Here is an 18,660-nt window from a genome sequence, read left to right on the forward strand (position 1 = left end):
GTTTTGGGCTACACCCAATCAGTGATGAATCAGTCCCAGCTGTTCTAACTAGGACACTCTTTTTACCAAACGGGGACTCTGTTAACTTCCCAGTCATTGTTCTCCCAGAAGGGGAGCCACTCGGTACACCCTTTGAACACAGTAAAAGAATCAGTGTAAATATATACAGCCAGAGGTCCCGGCTTCATGATTAAATACACCAAACTGCTACTAATTCTCCTACCTGTGCACTGCCTTCTTCAGTTATTATTTTGTCTCCTGTGTGTACTTGTAAAGCTACAGCATTATATTTCCAAACTTTACCTTCCTGTTTATCTGAGGCATCAGTAAACCACACATTCTGCAATTGTTCTGAGTATAGGGGTGCTGCTTCAATCACAGAAGGTGGAGAATCAGCTGTGCTATTTAAAGTTACCTCATCTTGTAAGGGAAGATTTTTGCGAGCTCCCTCTGTTACCTGAAAAATGGTGCAATAATGTTCAATTTGAGCATACCATTTCCGAACAGTAGCTCATTGGGCCACCCCGTCAGGGGGTGGGGTTCCTGTCAAAGCAGGTTTGATGACTTTAAAGGGTCCCCTTAAAATTAGCGGTTGCTGACGGACAATTTTTTCTCTTTCACGAAAAGCAATACTCACCACAAATAAGCCTTTTTCCCAGATAGAATATCGTTTTTCAGCATCTTTGAAACTGCGTGAATAAAACCCTATAGGCCTGGTGGGACCATCAGTTCCTTTCTCCCATAAGTGTATGGACAGTCCGGAGCTTGCAAATCCCCACTCAATTTGTGCTGGATCGATAGGGTGTATGGGGTTTAATGAGTGGTATGTGTTGGCCTCAAAAATCAGGAGCTGTAGGGTTTCATCGTGAAGGGGGGTCAAATCCCGCTTTTCTTTTTTTCCGCAATAAATCATGTAAGGGTCGTGCAATTATTGATAAATAAGGGATGTGTTTTCTCCAAAAAAATCAGCAGGTCTAAAGCATGTTGCAAATCTTTTATATTTTCTGGTGTTTTAAGTTGGTCTAGGCAGGTAAGTGTGTCTGGGGGAATACAAACCATTCCTCCCTTCCACCAAATTCCCAGGAATTACAAACCATTCCTCCCTTCCACCAAATTCCCAGGAATTTTACTTCTTGTAAAGGAGGTTGTACCTTTTCAGGAGGGATATGTAAGTCCAGGGACTCAAGATGCCTGATAATGTCTGTTTGGGTTGTTTGCACAGGTGTAATCTCATTTCCTGCTACTAAAATATCATCAATATATTGGTACACTTTTACTCCTGGCGAAGGAGGAATGAACAACAGTTCCTGTGCCAGTGCATGATGTGCTAGAATGGGTGAGTGTTTAAATCCTTGTGGGAGACAGGTAAAAGTGTATTGCTGGTCCTCCCACGTGAAAGCAAAGCGTTCTTGGTCCTGTTCCTGCAGGGGAACTATAAAATCATATCTTTCATTTCAATAGTGGCCATGATTTGATGGGCTTGTTCTTGGATTGTTGCTATTAACTCATCTATATTTGGGACTGCTGCAGTAAGGGGTCCTGTATTTGCATTAAGGTGACAGTAGTCTACCGTTAGCCTCCAATTACCATTTGGCTTACGGACAGGCCACAGAGGGGAATTATAAGCAGAATGTGTTGCAATCACTATTCCTTTTTCTTTTAAATCTCCAATAACTGAAGTGATTCCTTCCCTTGCTCCCAAGGGTAAGGGGTAAGGTTTGACATTGGTTACTAGGGAGGGAGGAAGAGAAGGGACAGGACTTAGTAAACAAAGATGTGGGATTTCTTTTCCAAAAGCTCATATGTTTCTATCCTCATCAGTCCAAGACCTTTCCTTCAGGAGGTCTAGTCCCAGTAAATTTGTAGGAAGTTTACCCAAAATCATTAGGGTTTCAACTGCTTTCACCTCCCCTGGTAACCAGCATCTTACCTTTGCTGTTATCTGGGGTTGTATGTTCCCGAAAGCATCTGCAACAAATATACCTTTACCTGAGGGAGTGATTACACATGCAGATGCATCTTCAATTTTCACCGCCTAATGTAAAACCAACTTTCGTCCCCCAGCTTACCTACTGAGGACGAAGAGAGGAGTTTCCCGTCACCTGTCCTTGCTGTGATCCCTCCTTTTGCTGTGACTCTTCCAGGGCAGGGGCTGTAGCAGGGACAGCTTTCAGAGATTCCTCCTTTACTGGCCATTCTTGAATTAATATCTCTAATTCATCTGTGGGTTGGTGTTATGACCCGCCCCAGGAAAAGAAGGGGGAGGGGGTAACCCAGGTTTTATCAATAATTCCTTTGGGGTGCATTAAAGCGAAACGACACTAAATAATCGGTGTCTGAAAACATATATTGACAAGATTTATTTTAACAATTCCGCATCAGTAGGTATGTTAACATTTTGGGTGCTGTCATAACCTTTCTGGGGAGGAGAAAAACGCATAGGGGAGAGAAAGACAGGGTAAGAGTAAGGGAGAGCAAGAAAAAAAAGAAGATGAGATAATCACCGCCCACTGGATCCAGCGATGTCTTGGTCCGCAGGTGGTGGGGGGAGAAGGAAAAGCAAAAACCCCGCCAAAACCCCAAAGTCACCAGTCAAAATCCATATCCTTTGCACCTCCCCTAGGGCGGGGAATTGTTTTCATAGGTTGGTGTCCCCCTTTTTGGCGCGGAGTTAACTCGGTTCTTCCCACCTTTTCGGGGCTTGCTGCACTGGAGGAGGGGGGGGGGATGGGCCCAGTTGCCCATCAGAAAGTCAAAAGCCTGCAGAAGTCTCTTAGAATGCATAAATCATTAACTGTTTCAGTCTCTGACAGTTGGTCATCAATTAGGGATTTTGGGATTCCTTTTTGCAAGTCCACAATCCAGAGGGCATTCCTTTTTTCCCTGTATCCCCCAGTGTTAGTGGGTCCTCCTTGTCCAGAGGAGAATGTTACCTGAGGTTTGCTGGAGTACTTTTGCATTCTGTGCGCCTAATTGATTTAGTATCAGTAGTAACTGAGGGTACTGGACCATATTTTCTTCCATAATTAATTAATTCCTGCGCCACTTCTCCCCAGGTCCAAATCTTATTTTCTCCACAGTAACGACTGGGGGTTAAAGCTGCTTCTAAAGTGGCTGCAGTTCTTTCCCCTTTGGTGAGGCTTTCTATTTGTCCTTTTAACTGAATGCCAATGGGCTTCATAGCCTCAGGGAGTCCCCTGATAAGGGGAATCATTCTTTCAGGGTTTACAGGCAGCATCATAGGGGATTCAAATCTTGGTGTTAATTCTCTATCATACATCATTTGTAAACAAGCAGCCTTTTGAACACTTTCTAGAATCTGATTAACATTTCCCACTATAGCCAGAGGATCTCCCTGTTCCAAGGGGTTGAGCCCTCCAGCCCAGTAGGCTACTCTTTGGGTAAGGGACCAGGGTGCCCGATTATGTCCTGTAGTCAGGAAAACTCCAGCTCCCCAAAACCCTTCAACCTCTTTTTCTGATAACAAAATTTGATCACCCCCAGTGAGAGACTCTCCAAACATACTCAGTCTCAGGTTCTCTAGGAGTTGTGCTATATTCTTTTTTTAACTTAGCTAATTCAGTTGCTGTATAAGGGATTTCTTTTGTAGTTTTTTGAGGTGTATCTATATCCGAGCCCTCATATGTGTATTCTGTTTTTATTAGGGGACGGAGACACCGACAGCTTTTCAACTTGATCACGCAAAGGTTTTAAGTCAGAGAGGGTATATTTCTTTAGATGATTCCAGCTCTGACTCTCTTTTACCTTCTCTCATTAATCTTGCATACAGCTCCTCTCGAAGGACACAAGTTGTAACCCTTTCATTCCTTATCTCTTCCTGGAGGACCGTGGCAATAGCCACTTGTTCCTCCAACTGCATCTGCAAAGACTTAATCCGTTCTTGCAGTGAGTTAACCACTTTCATGTGAGCTTTTTGCTGCTGTTCTTTGTTGTTAATTGCAGTTATCACAACTGCACCCAATATTGAACAAACGATAGATTTTCCTTTACCTTTTCTCGCCCCTGCCCGCAGGGTAGAGATTCGACAAACAATTGCTTGAATATTACACCAATTATCCTGTGCCCATTCCATTCCCAGAGTAGATGACCTGGCACCAAATTCATCGAACAGATTAGTAAGAGCTTGCACATTATGTTCCATGTTACCAGAAATTCGAGTGAATAAGTCCCCAAAGGGTTCCTCTTAAAAGTTAGAGCAAATTTCCAGAGTTCTTCACTCCTCTCCCTGGAAAGGCCCCTCTTAAAAAGTTACCTTACAAATTCGGGGCAATCTTTTCCAGAGAACCCCTCTTAAAAGTTACAGTAAATTTCTCAAAGTCTCGCTCCTTCCCCCGGAAAGTTACATCTTAAAAATATTACATTACAACGAAAACCGGGGTGAGCTTATCTGGGGGACCCCTCGTAAAAGTTAGTTTCCAAAATTTCACACCTTTCTCCCGAGCAAGAACTAAATTACAATGTGCACATTACCTTCAAAAAACAAAAAAAAGAAAAACATAAAAAATAACTTGTAAGGTCAAAGTCCTTAAGTCACACAGTCATAAGGTCAAAAAAAAAGAAAGAAGGGAAAAGAAGGTAAGGGAGGTAGGTAAGGACGGAAGAAGGGTAGGTAAGTTACCTTACACTGATTGTCTTATCACAGAATGACCAATCACAAATATTAGCAATTATCAGGTTTTGGAATAAAGAGTTTTGCTTAAGGGAAGACCCTGCTCGCTGCGCCAATAAGAAATGTTACAATCTGCTAAAATATTGCAGAAAGAATTTTTATATTTGAATATTCCCTTGAGCAAAATTAAAACTCATACAAGTTATCTGTCGATACCAAAACTGTTTTTATTAATTGCTAAGAGATGTAAAGAGAAAGAGGAAAAAATAAGAAAAGCTTAGGAAATGTTAAGATTACTTTTAAAAGCAGAAAAAAAGATTACCACCAAAAACTACCTTTTCGTCCGAACTGATCTGTGGAGTGGGGGGGGAGAGAGGGAAGCAATTTTTACCTTTTTTTTCTCTGATCTCTGCCACTATCCATGTGATGTTATCTCTTTACCTGCAGGGGAACTTTAGTTCTATGGAATGCAACTAGGATGTGGCTTCCCTGCCCACACACCGGGCGACCCCAGTGTGCACTTCTCGGCCCTCAGAAATATGGTTAGGGTGGAAAAACTCACACGGGTAGCACGGTGGTTCTCGGTCCATTCCAAGACGGTAGAGGTCCAGTCTCAGACAGGCAGTTTCCAGGCGGTAAAAGCAAAGGTGAGGGTGAGTAAGCGGTTATAGCCAACTGTCTCTTCCATTCCTCTTTCCCTGCTCTTCCCAAACTTTTTTCATCTTTTATAGTGTTCAGAGGAGGTTGTGTGTGGTTTCTTGGCACATAGCCCTATTCAACTGCCAGCTCGACTCCCAAAATTGCATACAAAGATTCCTCCCAGAACAAAGGTGCCAGCACAGAAAGTTCTTGCTGCCAATTCAGTCTCCAGGCTGAGAAAGAAACTGTAACACAACGTAGAAACTTGAAGGTTTTCTTTCTTGGCCATAAAGGCTGGTTTCCTTTTTTCAGTCCCGCCTCCAAACTGCCAGCCCGACTTCCAAAATTGCATACCGAAGAAGATTCCTCCCACACCAAAAGTGCCAGCACAGAAAGATCTTCCTGCCAATGGAGTCTCCAGGCTGACAAACCAACTGCAACAGAAAGCAAAAGCTTCCAGGCTTTCTTTCAAGGTGATAAGGGCTGCTGTTTCCTGTTTTCAGACCTGCCACCCAACTGCCAACCCGACTCCCAAAATTGGTTCTAGGCTTTCTTTCCTAGGGATAAGGGCTGTTGCTTCCTTTTTTCCGCCCTGCGTCCCAACTACCAGCCCGACTTTCAAAATTGCAAACGGACAAAAAATAATTCCTCCCAGAACAAAGGCACCAGAACAGAAAGCTGTTACTGCTCATGGAGTACCCAGGTTGACCAAAAAATTGCACCAAAAACCAAGGTTTCCAGGCTTTCTTTCCTGGCGATAAAGGCTGTTGTTTCCTGTTTTCAAACCTGCCTCCCAGCTGCCAGCTCGACTCCCAAAATTACATATGGACGAAGATTCCTCTCAGACTAAACTTGCCAGCACAGAAAGATCTTGCTGCTCATGGAGTGCGGGGACGACACGGGGCACCCACCAGGGTATTGCCTGCTAATGGTGGGGCTGGGAGAGCCTTAGCCCACTCATCTGAAAGGGCAGCTGAAGGGTTGGGGGTTTGGCAGATGGAAATCCTTACTCCCAGTTCGTTCTCTAGATCAACTCCAGAGCGAAGCCAGGCACCCATCACACCAGAGGAAACATATTGTTCAATTCGGTTACGTCTAAAATGGCCTTTCCTCCACAAAACATTTATGAAGATGTGAAAAAGGAGGGAATGATGATAATGGTAAGAGTAAGAGCATTCCAGTGGTAGTGCAGCATATCCTCCAGTTGTAACAGGAGATTTTGAGGAATGTGGAGGGTCCTGAGGCTTTCACAATCTTCCCAGGTGGAAGAGTAGCATCATGCTCACCCTCCCTAACCTGTGGGCTCCTGACATGGTTCTGCCTTCTTATGTATTAGAGCACAGATAATACATTTACAGGAAGGTGAGGACTCTCCATTTGTACTGAGAGGAAAATGAAGTATGGTCCTGCCACCATCTTCCTGAGCCTAGAGCCACATGGTTGGAAGTCTCTCCTTTCTTACTGCTTTTGTCTGCTCTCTCACTACCTCTTACACTTGGTCTGGCTTGACCGCACCTCCCTCAATTGCACTTTCTACCTTCACAGTTTCTTCAACTCACCTCCGAGATGTCGTGTTCAGATCCTTGAGGAGTGACACTCTAAGTCTTGCAGACCGGTACCGTGTCTTTTCTACCCTCATGTCAAGGCCAGTATCCTCCTCCTATCCAAAGAGAAAGATCCTCATGAACCAGAAAATCGTGGTGCCTGCCTGGAGGGGATCCGCGAGATGATGGTTCAGGAGAAGTTAGGGACACACATTGCAGATGACTGCAGTGTGCCCAGACTTGCGCTGCGCTGTGCTGTGTATGTCACTTGGCACCCAGACATTCTATCACGTCTGTGCTCTGTGTAGGATTAAAATGACCTCTTTTCATAGGGGCGCTCTTTTACTCCACTGTAGAAACAGTTAACCGGTTCTGTGTTTCACGCCATTGGGATGTGCGGGACCTCATGGAATTAAAGAAACCATGGGATATCTTTGGAACTTCATGGAATCAAAGGGGTAACAAAAAAGAATTAAAACCAATGACCAGAAACCATTGGATCAAACATTTCTTTAAGATGCCAGCTGGGGATTTATGGGGGTACTGTGCAAAGCATTAATCAAAGAATCAGTATAAATTTCAAAATATAAATACAGTGATACTTTAAAGACCCTCCCCTTCACAAGCAGGCCTCGTAGCATCCCTGATTGATCTATCCCGCCTCTAACCCCTAAACTGAATGTTCCAGGACCAACTAAGACATGTGTCGTAGAACTTCCCTTTTGCTTAAACAATATTTAATTGACTTTCTTCTTAACAGAAAAATCTCTTATTAAACAAGTTTTCTGAGGCATGTAAGCTACTTTCTTGAAGATTCACGCTCGATTAGTTTCCATGTATCCTCTACATTCTCTCTCCTAAAACTAATTGTAGTCTTAAAAGAAAAGACCACTACCATGCCAAGAAAGCAAATCCCTTTTTTGATTAGGATGGTCTGGGATGCATGCGCTGGGGAGTTGACCTGGGGTTTTCCAGTGCACATGGGAATAGATCACACCCTTCCCTGGTGGTCCTTCATATCCCCCTACGGAGGTGACAGAGATGCGAAAGAGAATGAAATTTTTGACTGTGCCTCTGAGTGCCCCTCAACCTGCTGTAGAGGTGCTGGTTCCAGCACATCCAATTCAGGTGTGACAGGCTGTTCCCTGGTCCTCTGAGCAAGAGGAGCAGGAGGAGGGAGGCAGAAGAGCTCTCCTCATGGAGACTTCATCTCCATGATTTCAAAGCAGGAGGGAGATGTCATGCCACGAGCTTTCTCTGGGGAAGGTGCTTCTCCGATGCACTGCCTCACCATAGCCCTGGTGCCACAGCCCCTGACTAAACCCCAAGTGGTCTTTGTCCTCAGCAGAAGTGCTCCTGCTGCCAGCAGGGACAGGCCAGGAGAGGCTACTCTCGGGCTTCTGCGTCCGGAAGGATGCTCTGCCTCTCGTGCCCCTTGACCATTCTCATAAGTGCATGCCCTGAAGGACAATTCAGGAGTCTCCATGTGCCAGCAGAGGAGGGATGAGTGGGAAGAGATGTTGGAGATGAAAAAAGCTTATGGTCTGTCAATCTTCAGCTCCCCGATAACAACCCGCACCCCTGCCACCCAGCCCGACCCCAGCGCCTCCATTGTGCAGAGCCCCGACCGCCTGCCGTCCGCATCCAGCCCGCACCCTACGTGAGCCCGAGAGATGCGGAGACTGGGTTCAGTCCCGGGGCGGAGTTGGTTGAGGAGAACAGAGGAGCTAGAAGAAGGCAGAGGAGGGAGAGGAGGTGGAGAGGAGGCCGCCCGCCTGGAGCAGAGAGCCGGGGTTGGTGGGTGCAGGGAGAGGCAGGGCGGCAGATCGGTGGATGCGGCGCTGGCGGGTAACGGGGTTGGCAGCGCCGGCCGCGGTTCTACTCGGTGCGCAGGACTGGTGGTCCGGGACCGTGGGAACCGGAGTAGGGGCTGGGATGACCGTGCAGGTCCCTCAAGGTTACCGTCCTACCTGACCTGTTCTTCACAGAGTTCTGCCACTGAATTATCCTCCTGTCCATCCTTCCCTCTGCTCCATAATGTATTCCCTCGGAGCACTCATTACACTTTTCATTTTCGAGTCTTTCCTGTTTCCTTGTTTTACTCTCAGTCCTTCAGAGTCCTGCAGTCCGTCTTTCCCCTTTCCCGCTTTTCTTTCTCTCTGGTTTTGCTTATACCCGCAACTTTCCATTCTTCAGTGACTGCACCAATCCAACTCTCTCCAGCTAATTCTAATGGACACTTAAACCTCTTCACACTTTGACATCCTCTTAAAATTCTTCTCAGTATGGTCCTGACTGCTTCTGTGCCCTTTGTTCTGGGCAACAACATCCAGTGCAAAAAGCAATTCTGACGGTTTTTCTTCTTTATCTCCCCACCAGTGTCTGCAGGCAGAGCCCAGGTGCAGCAGGACCCTTTTGCGAGACCACGGAGGGCAGTGAAATCACCATCAAGTTCTCAACCGACAACATACGAATCGGTGACTTTATCCATTTCCACCGACGACTCCCTGGACACAGCCCCGAGTTCCTCCCACGTGCTGTTAAAGGGTCCAGAGAGCTGCGGGCAGCAGTGGGGCGGGTGCGCTGTCAGGAGACGGTCTTTGGACTGTCCTCTTTCTCTACGGTCCTTGTGTTTGGGACGCGGTGCTGTATTGCTACACCCTGTCAGACATGGATTCATTGACACCATCGTCTTTGGAATTTTCAGGGGTTTTCTTAGAAATACAGAACCCGGTTAATTGTTTCTACAGCGGAGCAAAATAGCTCCCCTAGGAAGACAGGGCGTTTCAGTCCTACACAGAGCACAGGTTTGTGACAGAATATCTGGTTGTCAGACCAAGTGTCAGAGGTAGTGAGAGAGTAGACAAATGCTCTGCCTCTCGTGCCCCTTGACCATTCTCACAAGGGTGTGCCGTGGAGGACATTTCAGGAGTCTCCACGTACCAGTAAAGGAGGGATGAGAGGGACGAGATGATGGCGATAAAAAAAGCTCATGGCTTGTCAATCTTGAGCTCCCCGATAATAACCCGCAACCCTGCCACCCAGTCTGGCCCCGCTACCTCCGCGGTGCAGAGCCCCGACCGCTGCCGCGCTCCCGCCGTTCTCACCTGCCCTCCGCATCCAACCAGCACCCGACAAGAGCTCGAGAGACGCAGAGGTCAGGCTCAGTCCCGGGGCAGAGTTGGTGGATGAGGACAGCGGATCTAGAAGAAGGCAGAGGAGGGAGAGGAGGTGGAGAGGCGGTCACCAGTCCGGAGTAGAGAGTCGAGGTTCTCCGGGGCAGGGAGAGGCCGGGCGGCGGATCGACGGATGCGGCGCTGTCGGGGAGTCTGTGGGCTCCTGATATAGTTCTAACCTCTTAGGTATCAGAGCAGAGATAACACATTTAAAGGAAGGTGAAGAGTCTGCATTTGTACTGAGGGGCACAGAGAGCGTATCAACCCCACGGACCGGTGTAAGAGCTGCAATGGCAGGAAAATTGTTAGAGAGAAGAAGATCCTAGAACTGCACATTGATGAAGAGTGAAAAGTAACATTAGATGAATGGTCCCGCCACGAACCTTCCTGAGCCCAGGGTCACACGGCTGGAAGTCTCTTCTTTCTTACTGTTTTTTCTGCTCTCTCACTTACCCAAAGAAAGTTCGGATCTGGCATGACGTCTCCCTCCTACTTTGAACTCATGGAGATGCAGTCTCCCTGAGGAGAACTCTGTTGTGTCCCTCCTCCTGCTCCTCTTTCTCAGAGGACCAGGGAACAGCCTGTCACACCTGAACTGGATGTGCTGGAACCAGCACATCTGCAGCAGGTTGAGGGGAACTCAGAGGATATGAAGGACCACCAGGGAAGGGCGTGATCTATTCCCATATGCACTGGAAAACTTCAGGTCAACTCCCCAGGGCATACATCCCAGACCTTCCAGCCACTCTTGGTTAGCACTCACAATAGGACCACTACTTCCAGCTCTGGCTTCTCACCAGTGTACAGAGGTTCTTTAGCCTTCCCTGGAGAAATGCGGAAGGACTAGACAGATTGTCTCTCTTTGCATTGAACAGACAAGTCTTGAGCACATATCTGGTGCTGGTGTTTGGACATGACCCTGAACAAGTACAATTGCCATCAGCCTCCTGGGGGGGACCTTGAAGTTATGTGGGATAAAGAGTGTCTCTTTTTCACTTTGCATTTCTGGTACTAAACCCTGACAAAGCCTATGTGCCTCGGTCCGCAGGGATAGGGGAAATTTGGACCAAGTACTGCAGTTAGGGTTCGGACGCAGTTGAGGTCTCGTGATGCAATGCCCGTTTATTCAAGGGAAACAAGGGTTTAAAAAACCGCGGTTTGAGGGGTGGACGCTAAGCCAGGGAGGTGCAAGAGATTGACAGCTTAGGGAAAGATGTGGTAGGGGGACAGGGGAGAGATGGGTGGAACTCTCGAGTATCAGAGGGGGTTGACTAATGGTAGCTCTCTCTGCACTGTGATAGCTACAGCTAATCAGTAACAGAGGCATGGGAAAACAGGGGAGAAGAAGAGATAAACAGCTTTCAAAGGGGAAGCCTGAGGGAGAAATAGGGACAATATGGAGGTACAGCAGGATCTATAAATTTTGACAATAAACTGGGGTGTACAAGGGTTCATAAGCACACAACAGTAAACTGGGGAAAAACTGCCAGTCTGCTGGGTGGATTATTCAGTAAGTAAAAAGTCCATTCAGACTCCATTAATGCTTTTCCAGGCCACATATCTCTCCCATTCTGTCTTTTCATCCATCGCATCTCCCCCTTCTCTGTTTTCAGTCGTGGTGACATTCACGGAGACACTGTGGATGATCATCTGGCGAACACAAATGACAAAGCACGGCAAACAGGCACACAAGAACACAAGGGCAAATAGGGAAATCACTAGCGTGATTATGATTTTTCGGGACCAATTGGGTAAAGAGGGGAGTTTTATCCAATCAAAAAGTCCATCTAATCCTTCATCACGGGACTGGTGGATATCTTTTACAAGATTTTTTAATTGATGTATGCTTTCATAAATTGATTGTGAGTGATCTGAAAAATTCATACAGCACATTCCTTCAAAATCCTGGCACCCATGACCGTGTGCCAGGAGTAAGAAGTCAATGGTTGCACGATTTTGGAGACTAATTTCTTTCAGCTTTTGAGTGTCTGCTAGCAGACCCTCAATTGCTTTCGTGGTTGCATTCGCTTCTTTACTTAACCAGCAACCAAGGTGGGAAAGCAAGGAAAGGGCATGGGCAGTTCCTATCCCGGGGAGAGGGAAGGAAGCCCAAAAGTTTTTCATGCGGGACCAAATGTGAATGCTGGAATCACAGTCTGCTGGGAAGGGTAGGGGCAGTGGCAGAGTAATGATTGTACCTACCAGACGTGGTGCTGCATTAAGGGGAGGAATGATTGGGTTCTTTGGGGCCACATTTTTTTTAGGGTTGGGAGACTTTCCTCTTTTTATACGGAGGGACCTTTTGACTTTATTTTTGGGAACAATTGATTGATCTGCTAATTGAAACTTCGCCAGGTTATACAGAGCCAGTTTCCCTACTGTACAGGGACCCCCTTCCGGGTAGGCAGGAATACCTTGCCACGCCCGATCCCTGCACAGGAGGAAAAACCCTTCGGGGAGCTTCATGTTCCTAGGAACGTGCTCTGTTGGCACTGTGGTGGCAACTGAATTGTTGCACCACGGCGAAGTGGCCCCTTTGTAAATTAATTTATTGGCGGTGACATTGTGGGGGGTAAATAGGTGGGACTCTGTGTGCCGATGGAATATAACACAATTGCTAGTGGGTAGCGAACCGAGCAAATCTATTTCTTGTGGAGGGATGGTGGTAAACGCCTGCCTGGACACCATCTGTGCTAGGGTGACTGAATTTAGCTGTAAGAATCCTAGACTCCGGGTTTTTTCCACGAATGTGTCCCAGTCTTTGCCTGGAGTCACAGGAATCCCTATAAGGCAGGTTTTGAATGGATTACTAGCACTGGACAAGGTCAGGCACAAGGTGTCAGTGCCTGTGGCCTTGGCCAGGGTTACCCAGAGGTTCTCGGAGGGCTGGTTCATCCAATCCCTCAGAGGGGACGCAGTGACGTTGGTGACAAATCTGAGAAGACAGATCAGGATAGCGTAGACCTGGAGAGTGTGCATCCTTCGTCTCAGTCCTGGTGTATCTTCACTCTTCTTGCGGGGACCCACTTTGGTCCATTGTTGCCTGAAATACATGCGTACCCCTTCCCCCAGGTGATTAAGGGGAAAGGGCCCGTCCACATCTCTGTAATTGGATCTTTAAACATAACTTTTGCTTTTTGCTGTGATGGAGTAAAATCTGATTTGAAATGTCTGTCTATTGGACTTCTGTTTATGTGAGTGTCTTGTTCCTCCATCATATTTAAAAAATTTAAAACATACATAACTTTTTCTAATGTTTCTTGGGGAGTCAGGCCAATACTCCCCCTTTTTTGTTTTTTGAGCAAATTTTTAATGTTTTGGTGAACAGGTTCTACTATGCCTTGTCCCGTGGGGTTGTGAGGGATTCCGGTGGTATGGTGTACCCCCCATTCTTCAAAAAACTTTTTTGTGTCTGCAGATACATAAGACAGTCCGTTATCTGTTTTCACTTGTTTGGGGACACCCATCCTTGCAAATGCGGACAGAAAATGCTTTTTAACATCTTGGTTTTTCTCACTAGAATGTGCAGTGGCCACAATCATTTTTGAAAAGGTGTCAATAGACACATGTACATACTTTAGTTTACCAAATTCTGCCACGTGCGTGACATCTGACTGCCAGATTTCTAGGGCTGTCAAACCCCTGGGATTGGTCCCCTCTGGAACCATCGGTGCAAGCATTTGACAATCAGGACACGCTTTCAAAATTTCTTTGGCTTGGGATAATTTTAGTCCGAATTGTTTCTGTAACGATCGTGCATTTTGATGGAAAAACTCGTGTGAAATTTTTGCCTGTTGATAAAGGTTAGGGGTGACCACCATACCTGCCAAATGGTCGGCGATTTGGTTTCCCTCTGCCACAGGACCGGGCAAAGCAGTGTGTGATCTGGTGTGGACAATGTAGAAGCTGAATTTTCTGTTTTCTATTAAAAACAACAATTTGGTTAACAACTTAAAGAGATTTTCATTAGACACGTTTTTTAGATAGGAATTTTCAATCCTTTTCACCACACCTACAACATAGGCTGAATCTGAAACGATATTAATTGGTTCTTCACTAAAAATTTGAAAGGCACGAACAACTGCTGAGAGTTCTATGATTTGGGGGGAACCTTGAACTTTATGTATATCCTGGTGCCAATTGCCATTTTGTTGCCAAACAATAACTGCATTTCCGGTTCTCCCTGAGCCATCAGTGAAAAGGGTTTTTGCATTTTTAATTGGTAAGTCTGATTGCACAATTTTTAATTTCAGAGGAATTGGAATCAATCTTTGCAAAAACGGGCACGCCGGGAGATGGAATTTGATTTCTCCCGGGTAGCCTCCGATGGTAATTTGAAAATCAATAGAACTCTGCATCAGTTTTTCCAGGTGCTCAGAGGTCAGTGGAAGGTAGATGAAATCTGGCTCTTCCCCACTGAACTCTAAACACCTGGTGCAGCCTTTAAATATCAACTTGCCAATCATTTCTGCTAGGGTTGTAATTGTTTTGCCGAATTGATGAGGGAGGAATACCCACTCCCATAAGCAGAAGTCTCTATTATCAGTAGTAAACTGACCCAACAGGGCCAGTGGTTGTCTCTGTTCATTAATTATTACAAGGGAGGATGGCAGTCCCTCCATCCTCCTAAAAGACTCTCAACAATGGCAAGGGATTTCTCAGCTTCTGTTGTTAATGATCTAGGAGAGGACAGGCCAGCATCTCCCTTCAGCAGCTCAAATAATGGGTGCAGATCACTGGTTGTGATCCCCAGCACAGGTCTAATCCAATTAATGGCTCCTAACAGCTTCTGGAGGTCATTCAAAGTTTGGACTCGCTTGTCAATTAACACTGACTGAGGCTTGATAGCCTTCTCTGTAATTTGGAGCCCAAGATACTTCCAGGGTGCTTCCCTCTGCACTTTTTCAGAGGAGATCTCTAATCCTTTAGAATTTAGAGCCTCAATGGTTGAATTTAGGGTTTTTTCTACAGCCAATTGTGTTTTGGCACAGATCAACACATCATCCATGTAATGGAAGATGATTGACTGCGGAAATTTTTTCCTGATTGGTTCTAACGCTTTAACCACAAACATCTGGCAAAGAGTTGGAGAATTTTTCATCCCCTGGGGAAGCACTCGCCACTGGAATCTGCGGTGAGGTTCACAAGCATTGATGGCAGGGACAGAGAACGCAAATTTGACCGAATCAACGGGATTTAGGAATATGTGAAAAAAGCAGTCCTTAATATCAATAATTACCAGAGGCCATTCAGCAGGGAGCATAGATGGAGATGGCATCCCCTGCTGGAGGGCTCCCATGAGTTCCAGGACCTCGTTTACTTTCCGCAGGTCCTGGAGAAATCTCCAGGAGCCTGAGGATTTTTGAATTGCAAACACTGGGGTGTTCCAGGGACTGCTGGAAGACTCCAAGTGCCCTTTTTCTAATTCCTGATCAACTAATTTATTCAAAATTTGCAGCTTTTGTTTGGGCAGGGGCCACTGATCCACCCAAACTGGCGTTTCTGTCTTCCAGCTCAGTTTGGGGAGCTGCAAATGCTCAGTGACCCCTCCTAGAAATTTTCATCTGGAGACAGGGTTCCCAAAGTGAGCTCCCACTGCTCCATTGCGTCCCTTCCCCACAGTGTGATTGGGATGTTAAGTACATACGGTTGGAGCGATGCTGGTCTCCCCTCTGGTCCATAGACTGTTAGTACCTCTTTGCTCCTGACAGGATACTGTGATCCTCCTATCCCACTGACTCTGACGTTAGTAGTCTGAGCTGGTCAGCCGTACGGTCAGTCTTTGGAGACAAAGACAGATATATCAGCACCCGTATCAAGTAAGCCCTCTATTTTGACTTTCTGGGGGTGCTTAGGCTGTGAAAAATAAACCAGACATGTTAGAAGTGGGCGGGAGGTTTTCACTGAGGTAGTCCAGTGGACTTCTCTCAGTGCTTCCTCCCTCTGCTCCTCGTCTGAGGATTTCACGCAGAGCAGGTCATCTGTGGAGATCATCTTTGCCACGGGGAAGCGTTCATCTAGCTGCACAGGAGGGAGATGCACAGTTAGGCATATAGCAATGTTGGTATTTGTAAGTCCTGTCAGGAGGGTGGGTACAACAATGATTCCCTTAGCCACTGCTGAGAGATGTGATATCATTAGGTATGTTTTGTCAGGGTCTACTGGGGCAGATGGTCTGACTTTGGCCAATTGCTCATAGGAGCTTAGGTGTGTTGAGGGGTGAATAACAGAGAGAATGGTCCAGTTAAGGGGAACACATTGATTTTTAACTGGAACAGGGTCTGCTAAATTAGGGGAAACACCCGGAACAGGAATAGGGTCTGTTGGATTCAGGGGAATAGGATCTGCCAGAGGTTTTGGGCTTACAGGGTAACAGGGTGAGGTGTGGGACGCAGGATTGAGCGGAGAGCAGGGGTGATTTGTGTCATCGCGCACCCCCGGGCACTCTGCTCCCCGTTTCCCTGATGCTCACAGGAGCAAGGACGAAGATCAGGCAAGGATTGAAATGTGACTTTTTTCCTTGGCCCTGGGGATCTCCTGGGGGGCAAAGGTTCACCATTGAGGTTGGTTGTGGACCTGCAACTAGAGGACCAATGACGCCCTTTCCCACACCTCCGGCATAAGGTTTTAGGTAAATTTGGTTCAGGGATTAATTTAGGACAGTGCTTTTTAAAATGTCCTTTCTCCCCACACTCAAAACAATGCTGAGGCCCTGTAAAAGCAGCAGCCAATAGACGTGCTTTATGGGAATTAGAGCCTATGTTCTTACAGGCTTCTATCATTTCTAGTAAGGAGGGATTTTTTAACATTTTTAATGCTTTCTGGCAGTCCTCATTAGCTTTTTCAATAACCAATTTATTAAACAAAATTTCTTGACTCTCCTTTTGATGGACTTGCCGGCTGATTGCTTCTCTTAACCTGGTTATAAATTCCACAAAAGGTTCTTTTGTACCTTGGTTAATAAGAGTGAAGGAGGGTGTCTGAACATAGGCATTAGCTACCCTCTTCACAGCTTCTAATGCCAATTCTTTGATTACTTCTTAAAATTTGGGGTCAATTCTAGCTTGATCCTTCCTACTAGAATAGTTCCCTTCCCCGTAAAGCATATCTCTTGCCTGCTGGATAGGAATTCCTCTCCTTTCCATTTTTTCATTCACATATACAGTAATCAGTTTTTTCCATTCAACCTCAAATACTGAGGACTGCACTGTCGTGAACAATCCTCCTATTACTGCGCGAATATCATAAGGAATTAATGTATAAGCAAGAAAAAAGTATTCCAGCAGCCCGATGGTAAAGGGTGCTCCCAGCCCATATTCAACGATTGCTTTTTTAATGTCTTTGAGCATGGGGTACGATATGGGTCTCCACTCCGGGGTCTTTCCTTCTTCTACATAAATAGGAAACGCTTTCAGGAATTCGGTATCCTTAGCTGAAGCAGCCTCTTCCCTGAAAGCCTTCCAGATGTCCGGGAGTTTTGGCTGCCATTCAGGGGAGTCTGTGTCCGGTTGCAGGTACTGACAGGCAGGGTAAGCCTCTGTGTCTGAATCGGGTTCAGGATAGCTGCAGACTCTGGTGCTATGAGGCTTATGGGTGCGGCCACCTTTCCGAGAAGAGGCTCTGACTTTCGCCCTGCCCCTGCTTCTCGCTACCCTGCCGCCCCGGTCAGGTGACGGATCCGGGGAAGAGGCGGGACTGGAGGAGGTAGGCGTATCCGTGGGCAGGTCGGGGGAGGGATCCCTGACGCGATCGGGCAGAGGCGGGGGCAGTCTAAAGGGCAGAGCTACGGGGGCCCGCCTTCTCCCGTTCCGCGCGGGTTTTTTCTGCACCGCCCCTTTCTGCCTTTGCTCCGTGCAATCCCTGTGTCCCTCCTCCTTGATATCCTTTTGAGATCGCCGCAATGGTTTCTTCCCTTCCCTGTCACATGGTGTATCTGTCTGCCCAGTGTCCATCTCCACCCTTTTAGTTTCAGTTTCTGGGAGGCTGATATCCTTGTTCATCACCTGGTGCTGTAGCACCATGAGAATTAGTCTCAACCCGATAAGGGTTTCTTTGGTTAAACTGTCCCCCTTATCACTGTCCTGCCAGAGGTCATATCCCACAGCTTGCCACTTCTCGATATCAGTGTCCTCGGCAAGCTTATAGCTTTTGTGATCGAGCCATCTGGCAAGCACTTTAGCTGATTTTTTTGTCTAGCGGATGGCCATACTCTATAAGAAAATCTTTCAAGCGCCGGTATACAAATTTTTGAGAGGTCAAGAGAGTGAGTCCCATGGTGCAGGTCTCCACTCCAGTCTCGGATGGAAAATCCTCTCTTTCAATGTCCAATCGGGGTATGGGTGATGGGGTAGGGTGCAGGGAATGCCCCCAGTAGCTCACCTTGTGCGATGCGTTGACCCGCGCAGTTTCTACAAGCCCGCAGCCATCCGTTCTGCTGGAGAGGACCGGCGGGGACGAGCGCCTTCCCCGGCGTCGCCTGAACCAGAGTGCAGGCACAGGAGTTCTCTCAGTATGAGAGCCCTCAACTGTGCCCCACGGCTGGGAACCACTTGCCTCGGTCCGCAGGGATAGGGGAAATTTGGACCGAGCACTGCAGTTAGGGTTCGGACGCAGTTGAGGTCTCGTGATGCAATGCCAGTTTATTCAAGGGAAACAAGGGTTTAAAAAACCG

The sequence above is a fragment of the Chiroxiphia lanceolata genome, chromosome W (genome assembly GCF_009829145.1).
Source record: "Chiroxiphia lanceolata isolate bChiLan1 chromosome W, bChiLan1.pri, whole genome shotgun sequence".
NCBI classification, from domain to species: domain Eukaryota; kingdom Metazoa; phylum Chordata; class Aves; order Passeriformes; family Pipridae; genus Chiroxiphia; species Chiroxiphia lanceolata.